The following is a 17,857-nucleotide window of genomic DNA, read 5'->3' as shown; positions in this document are numbered from 1 at the left end:
CTTGAAGAGTGCAAAAACAGCAAGTAAACAAATGAAATCTTTGAAAGAGAAATAGAGAAAAAGAAAGGATTGGAGACAAAAAATATTCAAAGATAGACTTCTGTCTTCATTATGTTCATTTTCCTCCTCTCTGTTTCAGGTTTCCGTGTGAAATGGAAATTATAAAAGGATAAATTATAGTTCCTAGGATTGTCCTGTGGCCTAAACTAGACTTGTGTACAAAATATCTCATATGCAAACACTATATCTATTAAAATTTTCTTAAGTTCTAAGTTAGTAGCTCAGTGTTAGAGCCAATGGTTGTCATATACAAGATTTACTATTGTTAAAATTAAAATAAAGTTAAAATTAGGCATGTAGTACAACAAAGGATATAAAAACTCATTATATTTTTGTTGTAGTTATTATACATATATTCCGATTTGAAAATCTGATTTGTTACCAAGGATACACTATCAACACCAGAATTTTTTTCCATTTATTTCTTGACATCAAAAATTCTCCACTGATGATAAAACTTTCAATTCACAATGTCAGATATGTGTTAAAATGTATAGTATACAAGAATTAGTAAAATGCCTTAAATTCGTATTAAACAGATAATGATTAAACTTTGATGTTTTTCTCAGAATTCATGTTAAAACTCTAAGAAGAATATAGATCCCATCAGAAGCAGGGGGCGAATTAGCAAGGAGCTAAGAGGGTGATTCTAGAGCTAACACTCCACTCTGTTATTTACAGAGCTACTTTCTGCTGAGCTAAAGTTTGGTGATCAGTTGGTGGTCACTGTAGTAAGGAATTACCCTACTATCAAACCTTGATTCCCTTCTTTTTGAATAAACTGCTATTGAGCCACATAATGTACCTAGCATAATCAGCTTCATACATATATGCTTGCTGTGTAAAAAATCCTACTACATTCCTTCCCAATAATGTGACAAAAAGTTTATGAATTAGAAAATGGAAAGGGAACAGCAAAATGGTGAGATACAGGACAAAGGGTGAAGGAATGCCACCGATATTCTCAAGACAATATGTTGGAAATGAACTCACAACTTGGTAAGGGGGGTGGGAGACAGGGAAACTGGGAGCAAAATGAGGGAGGGGGGAAACAATGTTCAACAAGAAATGAACTCACTACCTCACGTGTAACTTCTCTGTACATCACTTTGACAATAAAATTAAATAAAAAAATCACATGGAATGTTCCATGGATTCCTAGTTTCTCCAGAGCTTTTAACATAAAGGGGTGTTGGATCTTGTCAAATGCCTTTTCCGTGTCTATTGAGACAATCATGTGATTTTTGTCCTTGCTCCTGTTGATGTGTTGAATTATAATAACTGATTTGCATATGCTTTGCCTCCCTGTGATGAATCCAGTTTGATCATAGTGTATAATTTTTTTGATGAGTTGTTGTAGATGGTTGGCAAGTATTTTGTTGAGAAGTTTTGCATCGATGTTCATCAAAGATATAGGTCTATAGTTCTCTTTCTTTGATGAATCTCTGTCTGGTTTGGGGATGAGGGTTATACTGGCTTCATAGAATGAGTTTGGTAAAGAACCTTCATTTTCAATTTCGTTGAAGAGCTTGAGGAGTATTGGTGTGAGCTCTGCTTTGAAGACCTTTTACAATTCAGCTGTGAATCCATCTGGCCCTGGGCTTTTCTTAGGTGGAAGTTCTCTAATTGCCATTTCTATTTCACAGCTTGAAATAGGCCTGTTGAGTTGGGTTAGTTCTTCTTGGTTCAGTGTGGGTATGTTAATATTGGCTAGGAATTCATCCATTTCATCTAGATTCTCAAATTTGTTGGCGTAAAGGTTTGAGAAGTATTCCCTCATGATATTCTGGATCTTGGTAATTTTGTCGTGATATTACCATTTTAATCTGCCATTTTGTTTATTTCAATATGCTCTCTTCTTTTTTTGGTAAGATTTGCTAAGGGCTTGTCAATTTTGTTAATTCTTTCAAAGAACCAACCCCTTGTTTTGTTGATTCTTTCTATAGTTTTTTTGGATTCCAAATCATTTAATTCTGCTTTGATTTTAATGATTTGCTTTCTTCTACTGAGATTAGGGTTGATTTGTTGCTCTTTTTCCAGGAGTTTAAGGTGAGACATTAACTTGTTGGTTTGCAATTTTTCCCACTTGTTGTTGTAGGCACTCAGCGCAATAAATTTTCCTCTAAGTACTGCCTTTGCTGTGTCCCAAAGGAGTTAGTATTTTGTGTGCTCCTTACTGTGTATGAGAAACCCACTGCTAGTATCACACTTAATGGTGAAAATGTAAAGCCATTCCCTCTAAAATCAGGAACGAGACAAGGATGCCCACTCTCTCCACTACTCTTTAACATAGTACTAGAATTCCTAGCCAGTGCAATAAGGCAAGAAGCAAGCATAAAGGGGATCCGAGTAGGGAAAGAGGAAATAAAACTATCCCTCTTTGCAGATGACATGATTCTGTATTTAAAGAATCCTATAGACTCTACTCCCAAGCTCCTTCAGCTGATTCAAAACTTTGGAAGAGTACCAGGCTATAAATGTCAACCCTCAAAAATCAACTGCCTTCCTTTACGCCAACAGTGAGAGAAACGAGGCAATAATCACGAAAGAAATTCCTTTCACAATAGCCTCAAAGAAAATAAAGTAGCTAGGAATTAGCTTAACTAAGAATGTAAAGGACCTTTTTGATGAAAACTTTAAAACCCTAAAAAAGGAAATTAAAGCAGAACTAAGGAAATGGAAAAACCTCCCATGCTCCTAGATTGGAAGAATCAACATTGTGAAAATGTATCCATCAATATCCCAATGTCATTCTTTAAAGAAATAGAAGAGGCAATCCAAAATTTCATATGGAATAATAAAAGACCCCGTATAGCAAAAACACTTCTTAGCAGAAAGAACAGCGCCGGAGGAATTTCAATTCCAAACTTTAGACTCTATTACAGAGCTACAATTCTCAAAACAGCTTGGTACTGGCACAAAAACAGGCCTGAAGACCAATGGAATAGAACTGAGGACCCAGATATTAAACCACAGACCTATGGCCACCTAATCTTTGACAAGGGAGCCAAAATAATAGAATGGAAGAAAGACAGCCTTTTCAACAAGTTGTGCTGGCAGAACTGGTTAAGCACCTGCAGAAAACTAAAGCTGGATCCTTCTTTGTCACCTTGCACTAGAATTAACTCCAAATGGATCAAAGACCTGGAGGTAAAAGCTGACACTCTGAAAACTTTACAGGAAGGAATAGGAGATACACTAGGCCTCCTTGGCACAGGTAGAAACTTTCTTAATAAGGACCAAGAATCACAAGAAATCAGAGAAGGGCTGGATAAGTGGGACTGCATTAAACTGCAGAGCTTTTGTATGGCAAAGACATAGCAAATAAATTAATTAGGAAGCCTACAGAGTGGGTGAAGATCTTCACCCACCAAACAACGGACAAAGTCCTCATATATAAAATATATCAACAACTCAAAAAATTGAATCACTCCAAAACTAATTTCCAAAGTAACAACCATCCCATTAAAAAATGGGCCAAAGACTTAAAGTGAGTCTTCTCTGAAGAAGAAACAAAAATGGCCTATAGACAAATGAAGAAATGCTCAACATCTCTGGTCATAAAAGAAATGCAAATCAAAACAACTCTAAGATTCTACCTCACTCCAGTTAGAATGGCCAGGATCAGGAAAACGAATAATAACAGATGCTGGAGGGGATGTGGCCAGGAGGGATCACTACTACACTGTTGGTGGGAGTGCAAACTCATTCAACCACTATGGAAAGCAGTGTGGCAGTGCCTCAAAAGGCTAAACATAGAGCTCCCCTATAACCCAGCAATTCCACTACTTGGCATTTACCCAACCATCCAGAAAGAAGGGCATACTAAATCCACTAGCACAACAATGTTCATTGCAGCACTATTCACCATAGCAAAGATATGGAACCAACTCTAGATGTCCCTCAGTTGATGAGTGGATCAACAAATTGTGGTATTTGTACACAATGGAATTCTATGCTGCTGTTAGAAAGAATGACATCGCCCCATTTGTTAGGAAATGGAAAGACTTAGAAAAAATCATATTAAGTGAAGTAAGCCAGACTCAAAGGAACTTAGGCTCAATGGTTTCCCTCATTCGTCATAATCAGTAGAAACCTGGGGCTCTGCTAGCAGAGATCTGCAATAGAGCAAAATCTTGATACATAAGGCCATATAGTATGAAGCTATCTGAAAGGACCTCCAGGATATTGAAACAAAAGCCATATAACGAATGATTGTTGTCCTTAATGTACTATGTTGTCTCTCATCTCCTTTGCTGTCCCTTGGTTATCTCATATTGTTACAGTATCTCACTTTGTTGTCTGATATATTGAATTTATTTGTATTTGGTTATTTGAAATTTGATAGGGAAGGGGGGAAAACCAAGACGGGTAGGGGGGGCATGGGGGGGGATGGTAATGGGTACCAAGACATGTGAAAGGGTATCAATGTATGTGAATTAATGCACCTTCTATCTGGCAAATATTATGTAACCCTTTTACTAATTTCAATAAACAAATCAATCAATCAATCAATCACATGGGAAGGATACTTTCTGAGAGTAGATTTCAATGCTGGATTAGAAAACATAAATGATAGAGGACCAGTAATAAAACAAGATGGTGTGGTACAACTTATGCCATCTCCTTGCCTTCTCTACTACTGCCTGGCTGTGGATTCCTTTGTCGTCACCCCCCCCCCCAAAAAAAAAGACGCAGGACATATTTATTTTTGAAAGAAGAGCTGAGGTTAGAAGTAAAAATTAAAAAGTGCAAGTAAACACTGTAAATGACATCAATAATACAAAGTGCTAGAGTTTCAAAAACTTGTGATGTCATTAGCATTATCAGGCTCATGTCCATATGATACCGTTATCATAAAGATTGCATACCAAAACCCATCCTTATCAAATATTGGGTAACTCCTTTCTCCTTGAAAATGCCAGTCAAGGACAACAAGATTTATATTGCTTGTCAGAATGTCAATAGAAATTGACATGTTCAGATATCTTGTAGCTCTCATTTTTCTAATTACATATGTGTATATATATAATATATAAAGACCTATTTCTGCCTTAATGCTAATTCAGCTCTAAATTATTCTGCTGTGAGAATCCCAACAGAGAGATGATGAACAGATATCCTTCTTTAATTTATCGTTCAATGCATCCCAAAGAAACATTTAATGCATCTAAATAAAAATTCACTGAAGTAATTAATATCTGACCCCTCAGTCAAAAATTTTGTTTCTATTGATGAAAGAATTAATGCAACATATTCACTCTCCCAAAGAAGAGCCACAATTATTTCAAAATAGAATATTGACAATTCATGTATAATGGGATTATTTTATGATCATGCATTTTAGACACAGGAATATACAATAAAAAAAGAAAAAATCAAGTTTATTCCATTTATATTTAAATATAATGAAAGGGAAAAAAGGAAACCATGATATTTAAGACACTTCTCCCCTTTGGTAGCTTTCATTTCCTGTTACAGATAAAATTATAGTTTTAACTTTCTACCAGATATTTTTCATAACAATTTTGTGACATTTGCTTTGTATTCATTTTTATTTTCATTTTACATTTTAGCAGAGGAAAGATTTATACATATACACATATGTATATATATATATAATTTTGAGTGAATGACGGAAAATCCCCACCTAACTAAAAGACTGCACATGGTAGGTTTACATAAATAGACTTTTACTGCCCTCTTTTGGAATAAACAAGAGACAATACTATTTTTCTTCTATGCAATTTACTATTGTCTTCATCTTAACATTGCTGTCCCATTGCAGAGAAAACAAAAATCTGGGATTCAGTTACCAAATGCCCTGTTAGGAAAAATCTGATGCTTAATTTAACTTTGGGTTCAAACAATTAAAACTGAAAATACTATTTAGCATAGGATTATTTAATATAATGACAACTGTTAGACTAGTAATTTTCTTTAGTAAGTATTTGGGCTGTACGTAGCATTTACACAGTTACAATTTTATAACAGTAAACTGTGGCATAAGATATAAATTTACTTTCTTATTTAGAAATACTTTAATTCAATTATGAAGGAAGCACTGGGTGTTTTTATTTTCTTTTTTTCACATATTTTATTGTAATTAATAGAAGGGTTACATTATATTCACCAGAGAGATGGTGCATTACTTCACATACATTGATACCCTTTCTCATTCTTGGTTATCTGATATATTATTTTCTAATGTAAGTATATCCATTTGGGAAATGATGCTGAAATTGACATATAAATACCTTAAAGAAAATTTTACTGAAATATTTGTTGATCCTACAGAAACTTTAACGACTAGATTATTTCAGACTGGGATTATTTCATTCTATGAATGGTAATGAACCTATTTATTGATGTTCATTCACTTAGCACATGCTTTTATGCAGATATAGATGATATAAAATTGTAAATACAAAATCCTTAAAATGAGTAATATTCATTTTATGACTACTCATAATTTATGAATTATGTGAGTAATCTTGAATTTAATGGTCATAATTTATGTTATTGCATCAATTTTTATTATTTGAAATTGTTGTCACTTCCTTTTTTGTGAGATCTTTCTTGAAAGAAATAACCTACCACTGAAGAAATGCGTGACTTAAGACTTGAAAAAATGATTTTATTTTTCTATTGTAAGTCATAGAGCTTGAACTCAGCCTGGGCTTTATCCCTGAGCATTTCTACTCAAGGCTACCACCCTACCCTTGAGCCAAGACCCACTTCCTGTTTTCCTCTGGTTATTGGGTGATAAAAGTCTCAGGTGCTTTTGTGCCCTGGCTGACTTAGAACCTCTATCCTCAGATCTCAGCCTCCTGAGTAAGTAGAATTACAGGTATGAGTCAATGCACTTGGGGAAAAATGACTCTTGATGACACCTAACACCAAAGCAAAAGGAAATAAAATCCAGTATCTCCAAGTGTTTTAGCTGAGACAGCACAGTGACAAGAACTTTAAAGTCTGTGTGCTTTAGAAGCAGTCTCCCTCTGGGATGGATGCACTTTTCAAAACTGAATAATCAAATCAATTTGGATTCTAGTTTTAATTAGCAAGAGCTTAATTACAGGATATTAGGAAACACCAACAATAAACATACTTTATAACAACAGTAAAGCCATAAATTGGCTGTGGGATAAAATAAACATGATCCCCAAACTCTCATAAAATAAAACAATTATTGCTGAGAAATAGTTGTTTCTGAACACACTAAAAAGTGAGTTTAAGAAAATTTTAGTCCACGATAAACTAGATGTTAGACTCAGAATAATCATGGTGACAGGGTACAAAAAGAAAGCCTAATTCTGTGATCTCACAAGAGTCAAAAACCCAGGTGCAACTAATAATATTAGATGTTTAAACTAAACCTAGATCTATAGATAAGCAATTTGTTTGATTTTGGGGTAAGAAAATTAAATAGACTTTGTCTAGACGGAATGACCTCATTGAATATATTTGCTCACAGAGAAGCCAGAATCTAATGAAGATTCTAAATTACCAAATCATTGTATTTCGTTTGCATATATGTTTCTTTCTAAGAGACTCCAGAAATCCTATTGTGTCATTAGTAAATTTACCACTGCATTAAAAAAAATAGAAAATCTGTATTAACAAAATTCTCAACTTTTTTGTTCATTACATTTATCTGTTTGCTTATTTCTACTAAACTTACTATTGTTGATGAATAGCCATGTAGTTCTCTTAGATATTTTCATCTTAAATTTGTTGATTTCAAAGCATATTGTGAGTTTTTGTGCAGTCAGTAATTTGAAAAGAAACGGATACACAAAGAAAGACTTTATTTGTTTTTCTTGTCTAGTTCTAATGCATTTGTAGAGCATTGCATTGTTTTCAACTTAATTTGGTTATTCTGCTGTTCTTTGGTCTGTCATTTGCTATAGGCATGGGATTTTTAAATGAAAGAATATATAAAGTCAAATGTATATGAAATATCAGGATTTTAGAATTAAAGTTTTTCTTAATGTGTGGACAATAGCAATAACAATCAAAGGAAATTAGCAATAACTGAGAAGTATGCTAGAAACACTGAGCTTTCTATTTAGAGGATTTGTATTATCCTTTTATTAGGTACTGCTTCATGTCACGATAGGAGAGTAATGGGAGGTCAGTTTAAAGTATTAACAGCATTTGGTGCATGTATGGAAATAGGACAATGAAACCAGCTGAATTGTTCTAAGAAAGGGAGGGAAAATAATGGAGAGTAATAGAGGGCAAAGTTGTTCAACATATCTAGCATATGTGAATATATAATATATGTGTGTAAATAATGCATGTATATAAATAATGTATGCTAAGAATGTATTTATAAGAATGTATAAAAATCTACATATTGTCATATGTAGACATATATGTATAATATTTGAATGCAGCAGATAAGCAGAAGCTCCATTTGAATAACTTAAGAAACAAGATTTAATCTAGCCATTAAATAGTTGATTTTACAAATTGTTCAGATTAGCAGAAACCATTTTTCTGAAGTTGTTTAAGAATCTTAAAGAAACAGTTAGGCAATTTACACTAATTCTTAGTTTCTGAACTAAAGAGATGAAAGATAAATGATAAAAGTTGAATAGGGCTTTGTATGTCTCTAATTGCATCTTGTGGGAAAAGGAGGTGGACAGACGGCTTGTTTAAGTATAACATGGTACCTAGCAATATCCAGGATGGCTTTATACGTATAGTACAATCTTGTATCTAATCTTAGAAAACTAAAAATGAATGTATAAAAGATGTAAATATGTGGAAACTTCTTTATTAAAATATAATAATTATACTAATTCCAGCGGTGAAGAAAAGTCCACAGGTAATCAGCACTCCAGCAATCTCAATGCTACCTACTTAATATTTTCCCCTAACTACTGGCCACTGACAGTAATCAATTAATTTCTATTACCATCGGCAAAGGAAACCTGAAACATATTCATCTCTTGAAGCTTGCCATAAAAACTCAATTCTGATTTGACACAAAGAAATTTGTCAATTCCTACCCTTCATTGGTCTTATGATGTGGACCGAAGAATGAAGAGACAAGTATAGGGGCACAAAAGTAAGCTGGGGATGAGGTAGAGCAAGGAAGACATAAAATATCAGGATCTGTCCAAAAGGTTATTCCATGAAAAAATCATAACTGGGAGATATATATAATATAATATTTATATGTACATATATATTATATATTAAATAGGATATATATATCCCAACCAACTTTCACACAAGTGGCTGAAAATTTTCATCTTCTGTTCTATGAAAACTCAAGTTGCCTACACTGAGAAATCAAATAGGTTCAGGGGTTGTTAGGAGAAAGTGGGATTCTGGTGTATAAAAGGTAGCATGTGGAAAGAAAGTTTGTAGCGGTGTAGAAGAAAGCAGCTGTGAAAGAAAACAAGTACAAGCAAATGGATCTCATGGAGCTTTCTATTGGCAGTACATAAAAAATAGGTTTCTCCTGACTCCAGCTCAGCCTAGAGGTGTCCATGGGTCAGGGAAATAGACAAATATTGGGAAATTCTCCGGGCATTCTTTATGACACTTGACATCTTCGAAAGTGATTCAGCAGTTGGATAGCCCAGAATAGAATCTGTCCAGAAAATGACTGATCACCAGCATCTGGTAGGCACTCTTTGTCACAACCCAGAAAGCATTTTATCTTTCTCCCTTTCTAAGAGAAGCCAATTGTGGTTTGTGTGATGATGTCATGCACCCCAAGGGATAATAACATTTAGTAATCCTATTCCTTTTACCCTGAAATTTGTGCAGGGTATGTATGAAACTCAATTATGAGCAACTAAACTAGATGGGAAGCCAACTGAATGATAAGTTAATGGATATCATGAAGAAGTCACCACTCTACCCCTCTTTTGGATCTCCATTTCATGGATTTCTACCTGAGATGCTAGGATGGAAACCTCTGACGCTGAGAACTTCAGCTCACACTGTGACCAGGAACGGAGAGGGCTCAGATCCACAGAATGAGACAGTCAATTAGGAAGGTTTTGTAGCATCACTAACCTGATGTAACCAGCCTGACCAGCTACATTTCGTTTGATTTTTAACAATTACATGTGTGTATTGTTTGTCAGAGGATTACTTTACTCAAAACAAAATTCAACTTTCAGTGATTGAATGGTGGTGCTGGTAATTCAGGAAAAGTAGCAGTAATTATTGCTTTCAATGTATATATCCTGTCCGGAAAAACAGAAACACTATTACAGAAACAGTTCCTTGACAGAGTAGGGAAGAAATGGATGCAGTCATAGTATGTAATAGTAGTTAATCTTTATTATCAACCTCATTATATTGAGAAATGCCTGGGAAATTAGGAAAGCACATGTCTGGGTAGGTTGGAGAGGACATAATTAGATGATGAGGACATGGTCCTGATGAATGGGTTAACTATTTCAGGGACTCATAGTATGGTGGCATTGTTGAAAATTGATAAAATGTATTCATTCTGGTTTAACTAGAAAGAAGTAGGTCAATGAGAGATATGTCTTTAGGGATAGAATCTTACTGTGATCTCCGTCCCATATTTCTGTTTCTATGCTTCCAGTCAGCCATGAGATACAGGATTGCCTCTGCTCTGCTCTTGCTGCCATGATTTTCTTCCCAATTGCACAAAAACCAAACAACTGTAGGCTGAGCCTTCTGAAACTGCGTCAGAACACATCTTTCCTGCTAGTTTTTCCTAATTACCTAACTCATGCCTTCAAAGAGTCTGGAAAACAAAAGGTACTTTCAGATATCTAGTAGATGACCGTTTGAATTGTTTGGTTTAAGGTTACATCCTTATGCTTGTCTTATGTATCTAATGCACAGTAGTCTGATCATTGGTATTACCAGATACCGTTAACTACAAAACAATGCTTTAAGACAAATGTTTTAATATAAACTATACTAGAAATGGTTGGCCTGTGTGCACATGAATTTTACACTTTATTTGCAAGGAAATTATGAATTTCCAAAAATTAATGTCTTAGAGTTAAGAACCCCTATTGCAGCTAGTGCAAGTGAAGAGTATTTGTGAGGAACAGTAAAGGGATGATGCAGAAAAGAAGATATTTTTTGATTTAAAAATTACTAAGAAACAATTTCTTTGGAGACAAGTTCTTACTGTGTATCACAAGCTAGTCTCAAACGAGTTCCTCCTGTCTCCGCTCCCACAAACCCAGAATTATAGCTATAGCACTAAAATGTATAATTAATTGTACATGATATATTTCTGGATGGAGAGAAAGTTTCATCCTTTTCCACATTATATTGACTCCTATATTTTGCTCTCATATTGCTCAGGTTGAGTACAAAAATCCAGGTAATGACTGCAAATATATCAAACACTAATCCCTGAGAATGTAAAAGTCATTTCCTCTGTGTTATCCTTGAGTCAAGGGCCACAGGTCGTCTGATGCACTTGTTTCTAAAACTAAAGCAATCCAGAATGCAATAATAATGTTATAACTAGAACACATTCTCTCTTTGGTCTACTTAGAGTGAATGACATGTGACTATGAGAAGTGAACAGAAGAATAATCATTATTTGTTCCCACACATGAATAGACATCAGTAAATATAAGGAAGATGATAAGGTACCAAATACAAGATTCAGAATATTTGTAGAAGGGATGAAATACCATAAGAGAGTCAGCACAATACCAAAAACCTGTCTTAACCATTTATAAGGCAATGCACACACACACACACACACACACACACACACACACACACACACACACACACAAATTATGAATGCCTTGGTAATACTGAGCATCTTTTCTTGTGCTTGGATGAGTGTGTGTGTGCTTGTGAAATATCTTTCGTGCCTATTGCCCATATTTTAAGGGATTGATTGTTTCTTTGTTGAATTTTGTTATTATTATTTTTGAAGTCTAGTCATTGATAACCTATTGGATCTGTGATTTGCAAAGACCTTCTCCCAGTCTATTGTTTAATTTTTATTTTTCTAAATATTTGTACAACAGTATACCTAACTTTATTGTGATCCATGCAATAATCTTCTTTACTTTGTTGTTCCCATTTAGTATCAAAACTGCATGACCTCTGAATAATTAAGATTTTTCTCTGATTTTTCCTAAAAAAAATAAGTTGTCTTACAATATAAATATAAGTCTATTGTCTGTCTTGAGTTATTTTTGTACTAAGAGAAAGATTCATAATTCATAATTAGTGCCTGTGGATATCCAAAACTTCTTTCACCAATAGCAAATGCTTGAACATTTGTCAACAATCTGTTGGATACACATGTGTAAGTCTATTTCTTGTTTCTTTCTTTTTTCCCACAGATCTATACATATATCTGTTCACTAATATCTCACTATATCAGTTAACACAGCTACTGATTGGACTTTAATAGAAGATTGGAGTTATTTCTCCAACTATATAATTATATATCATGCTGTTATATGTCTAAGCTTATTAGACCTGTGAGATTTATTTTAAATTTCTTAGTATTTTTCAGGTGAAATATATTTGTATACAAATAAGATTTTATTCAATGTATATGCCTTTTATTTATATTTTTATATTTTTGCGGTCTAGTTTGTTTCTAGCACTTCTAATATTATGTGAGATAAAAATGATGCAAGTATGTGTTCTAACCTGTCCCTGATCTCTGAAAATAGAAATTGCTCAGATAACTGGGGATTTATGAAAAGATGTTCTTTATTTTAACTGGAATGTTAGCTCTACTTCCAGCCTTCTGACAGGTTATGAGTGTCAGATCTGTCACTGCTTTTCCCATCTCAATGGATTTCCCCATTGGATCTTTCTTCTGTAGTCTTCTAATCTGTTAGCATGTATTGATAATTTTAAGAAAATTTTCCTACAGAGTCATAATAACATTAACAATCATAACAATTATAATCTAATCAGAAAGTAATTTAAATCACAATAAATCAGTCATTTTTCAAGTAAAGCACACCACTAATGATTGTGGTTAGTTATTCTTCAACTTCCTTGTTAATCTCCTTTTTTTTTTTTAATACTGTAGATGGAGGAAGGGAGAAGTTTCCATAATATTCAAATTACTAGTAGTTTGCTGAACAAATTTTTGCATAATTTGTTGCATAATATCATGATACATGTGGAAATAAGTATTTCTTTTGCTTTTCCTATCGTTTCCACTTTGACTGTTATATGGTATAATCCTAGTAAACCTGCTAAAATTAGTACAACATTTAGCTGAATTCAACTTATAAGTGGAGAAACTTCTATGTGTTTAGCTTCAAGAAGTGTTGAAGATAGAGGAATATCACATACGGGAACATATGCAGATATAAAGACTTGAATGCTTAAATCCTTTAACGTAGAGCTTTTTGGCTTCTTTGCCGGGCAGGCGTGGTGGCTCATGCCTGTAATCCTAGCTTCTCAGGAGGCTGAGATCTGAGGATCAATGTTCAAAGCCAGCCTGGGCACAAAAGGGCCTGAGACTCTTATCTCCAATTAATCTCTAGAAAACGAGAAATGGGGCTTGGCTCCAGGATAGGGCGGTAGCCTTGAGCTGAAGAGCTCAGGGACAGGGCCCAGGCCGAGTACAAGCCCCAGGACCCACCAAAAAAAAAAAAAAAAAGAATGCAGAGCTTTTATAATTTAAGAAATTTTATGTACATTGCAGAGAGATCAATTTAGACAAAGGGGTATCAATAAAACTCGTAGCCAGGAATAAGTGAGAAGCTCTACATCATGAATTTCCTTAGATGTACACTCTACACTAGAGACAAACGCACGGGGGAAACACTTGATATCAACAAAGGACAGGTGTAGTCACATCTATAACTCTATGCCATCTATCCACAAACTTAAGTGTTTTAAGCAAAAATCCAGCATATTGGGACACTTATCCCCTTTCTGTGCAATGTACAGTTTTGTTTTTTGTTTTGCCAGTCCTGGGGCTTGAAATTGGGGCCTGAGCACTGTCCTTGCGCTTTCTCAAGGCTAGTGGACTGCCACTTGAGCCACAGCACCACCTCCAGGTTTTTCTTCGTATGTGGTACCAAGGAATCGAATCTCGGTCTTCAAGCATGCTAGGCAAGCACCGTTAGGCCAAACTCCCAGCCCATAGATGCACAGTTTTATCCTGCTCCCAGTGTTAAGTACAGACCGAGTGGGAGGCACATCAGTGATATGGAGGGGTGTGTGTTTTCTTCTAGGAACAGTACTCTTCCCTTTACTGGCACTTTTGAACTGTCTCCAAATAAAACTGTGGTGTAAGCCTGGGCAATACTGTGGGTGACAATGGATTTTTGGTTTCGAGTTAAAGCACATAAGAAAGTAGAAGCAAGACCATGGAACCCTCCCTGATTGGGGTGAGTGAGTCATCCACTAGGCAGAGGTTGTAGACCACAAAGCATGAAGCAAGAGAAACAGAAAGGAGGGCCGGGAGTTTGGCCTAGTGGTAGAGTGCTTGCCTCTCATGCACAAAGACCCGGGTTCAATTCCTCGGTACCACATACATAGAAAAAAAAAAAAAGCCAGAAGTGTTGCTGAGGCTCAAGTGGTTGACTCCTAGCCTTGAGAAAGTCCAAGGACAGTGCTCAGGCCCTGAGCTCAAGCCCAGGACTGGCAAAGAAAACAAAAAGAGAGAGAGAGAGAGAGAGAGAAACAGAAAGGAAGATCATCAAACCATCAAACTTCAGCACAAATCAGTGTCAGTACTGCTTGGTCTCCTAGCAGACTTTGTATAACAAAATAACGACATCTTTTAAGTAACTTAAGTGTAGAGGCATCTGTAAAAAAAAAAAATCAGAACTAGCTTGTTTCTGACAGACTAGATCATTGTGCACAATGATTTGCACAGACTAATTAAATAAATATCAGTTTGCACTAGAGGAAAACTATTATTAAGGACTTTCCCTGTTGTATGAAGTCTATTAGTCAAGTTACACCAAAGTTAAAATACTAACAAAACTGATTTTTAAATATCTGAAAGCATAACTAATTCAAATATAGGATTTTAGAAAGTTTAAAAAAATTTACTTTCTGCATTCTCCACACTATATCAATCAACTTACTTCATTATATTTAGACTGATATTTAGTGGTGAGGCAAAAATCTGGATTTTTAATTTTCCTAGGCCAGGCACAGTGGCTCATGCCAATAATCCTAGCTACTCAGGAGACTGAGATCTGAGAATTGCAGTTTAAAGCCAGCCTAGGCACTACAAAGCCCTGAGACTTTGAGACTTTTATCTCAAGTTAATCACTAAAAAACGGAGAGTGGGACTGTGGTTCAAGGCTAGGGCAGTAGCCTTCTACTGAAGAGCTCAGGGACAAAGCCTAGGCCCAGAGTTCTTTGTCTTGGCAGGTTCTGAGATTAGATTAGTCACTTGTCTGTCTGCTGGCAGAGACAGGAAGAAAGCAGAGCAGAAGCCTGTAACTTCTCTTCCAGGGTTTCCTCCCAGTTTCATCCACTTGGTCACCCAAGGTGTGGCAAATACTCCATCTCTCTGTAATAGTGCTCAAGGGGATAGCATAATTGGAAGGTAAGAGTTAAAGGCCAAGGGTGAGGGAGGTGATCTGGCCATCAGCTATTTTACTATCAATTCTGGCATTCTGTAATGATTTCAAATTGTCATTCTGTTCAAAGGTTTAAGCACTTAAGAACAGCCTAGAGCAGCAAATGGAGTGAATTTTCCATGTTGAATTATAATTCCTCTCGAATTGTGTAGTGTGGTATATTCCAGTGGATTTCTGGGTTTAGAGGGATAGGATTTCCTGGGCAGAAACCATGGGGCCTGTTCCCAGGCAAGTGAGAATGATGATATGGGTTTGGCAAGTTGAAAACTGGCCTTTCCCTCACCCTTTCAAGATGATGGCAGTGCATGTTTGCTCCTCCCTCTTTTTGTTTTAAATGAAAGCAAATAGAATGTAGTTGTGCTTTTGTAATGTCTTAACAATCCTTAGAAAATTAGGGGATTGATGAATGTAAATGCAAAATAAATCACATCCCTTAAGACACTATGAAATCTTAAATCCACCCTAATACTATGATTTTCAGATTACAGAAGTCACACTTTATAAATTTCTATTCAAATTTGAAATGTCTCTAAGAACTGATTGAAAAAAATTCCACCAACTTAAATATTTACAGTCAGTCTTAAGGAGTGTTATTGTCTCAAATATAAATTATTATACAGTTAGAGTTAAGTTTCTGCTTTCATTTAATAATTATAAGCACTATGCATTAACAATGTTCTATTTTCTGATAAAATCTACATTTCCCTGGAAAAGTATCAAGGAAAAAGTACACATTAATTGTAGTTTATCTAAAACAAAGATAAACTACAATGCCATTTCTCCAATACTTGATGAGTGAAAGAATAAATCAGGGATGATTTCAAAACCTTGTCTAATAACTTGTGAGATTTGCGTAGGTTACTGTGATAGAAAGGTGAAGCAACCTTGAATGTAAGAAAAAAACATATTGTTAGATGGAGATGCAATATAATTACCATAGTAAAGTTTCATCAATGCCTTATTGGGTAAATCCTTAATGACAGCAAAGTAAATTTGTCATTTTTCTTATCAGCTATTAAAATGGAAAACTATAAATTCCTATCAAACTATCTCATCTACCTTAGCTAAAAGTCTTTCACTACAATATCTTGTTCTAGGAGCCTATCTTTTAACAAATAAGTACTAACATTTCATGATGACAATAGCATTGGATTTCTATGAAATAGGGAACTGATTTTGTACATCTAAATTTCTGTTACAGAAATTTGCCTAAGATTCATATCTGGTTACATGTCAGGTTAGCTGACATGGTACAACTGTTTTGCCAGTTGTAAATATGTTTGTGAACCACAATGCAGCTTATGAAATTGAAAAACTCAAAAACAAAAGAAAGAAAAATGTAGATTATGAAAAATATAAATTGTTACAGCTCCTTTTCCCCAGGCACTAGACAAATATCTGAGCATCTTATTTAATCATTTATCAGAGAATGATGTACCATTAGTCATATTTTATTTCACTCTTTATGAACTTCTTTAAGCACACCAGTTACATCTTTCTCTGAATGATACTACAAAGTAGTAGGAACTGAGTCTTCAGAAGTCATTTAATAGATATTTGGCCTATACTGACCCACAGTCACTACTCTCCAGAGAAAGCCTTTCAGCCAGCCTTTTTACATCATTTCCATGAAAAAGGAAATGATCTGAGTGCAGAATTCCTTCTCACTGAATAGCTTCCTGGGGTTATTCATTATGTTGAACTTCATATGAATCCAACTTTCAATTCCAGTTCCCCAAATATTCAACTGTGTGCACTTTCTCCATATGTTCAAGGACTCAGTGATTTTTTTAAATCATTATGAAGTGAGTGTGAAAATGCATACTTCCTAGCCTTAACTTCGAGAATCCCTAGGGAGATACACTAATTAATTGTAGGGTAGAATGGACGAGCAAAGGCTTAGACACCAGGGTAAGACTATTTGTCTTTGATTCCCAGTACTGGCAACTTGTTTCCTGTGATGATGAAAGGAATTTACTTTGCTCAACTTCTTTTTTTAATAATGCTAGTATTCCAGTAAGAAACTCTTCTAATTGCAAGCATCTAGATTGTTGTTAATGTTCTGAGAAATAACTATAGTTATGTTTATATTACAGGTATGGTTTTCAATTTTAGGAATACTATTGTATAGAGGGGAGAAAATATAATACTTTATTTGATAATCTGATAAATAACACTTAATGTCACATACAGTTCAAGATTAGAATTGCGAGAAAAAGGAAATTATCCACATCAAA

Source organism: Megascapheus bottae, chromosome 4 (assembly GCF_031878675.1).
Source record: "Megascapheus bottae isolate mThoBot1 chromosome 4, mThoBot2.hap1, whole genome shotgun sequence".
NCBI lineage: Eukaryota > Metazoa > Chordata > Mammalia > Rodentia > Geomyidae > Megascapheus > Megascapheus bottae.
Note: the sequence above shows the minus strand (reverse complement) of the source record.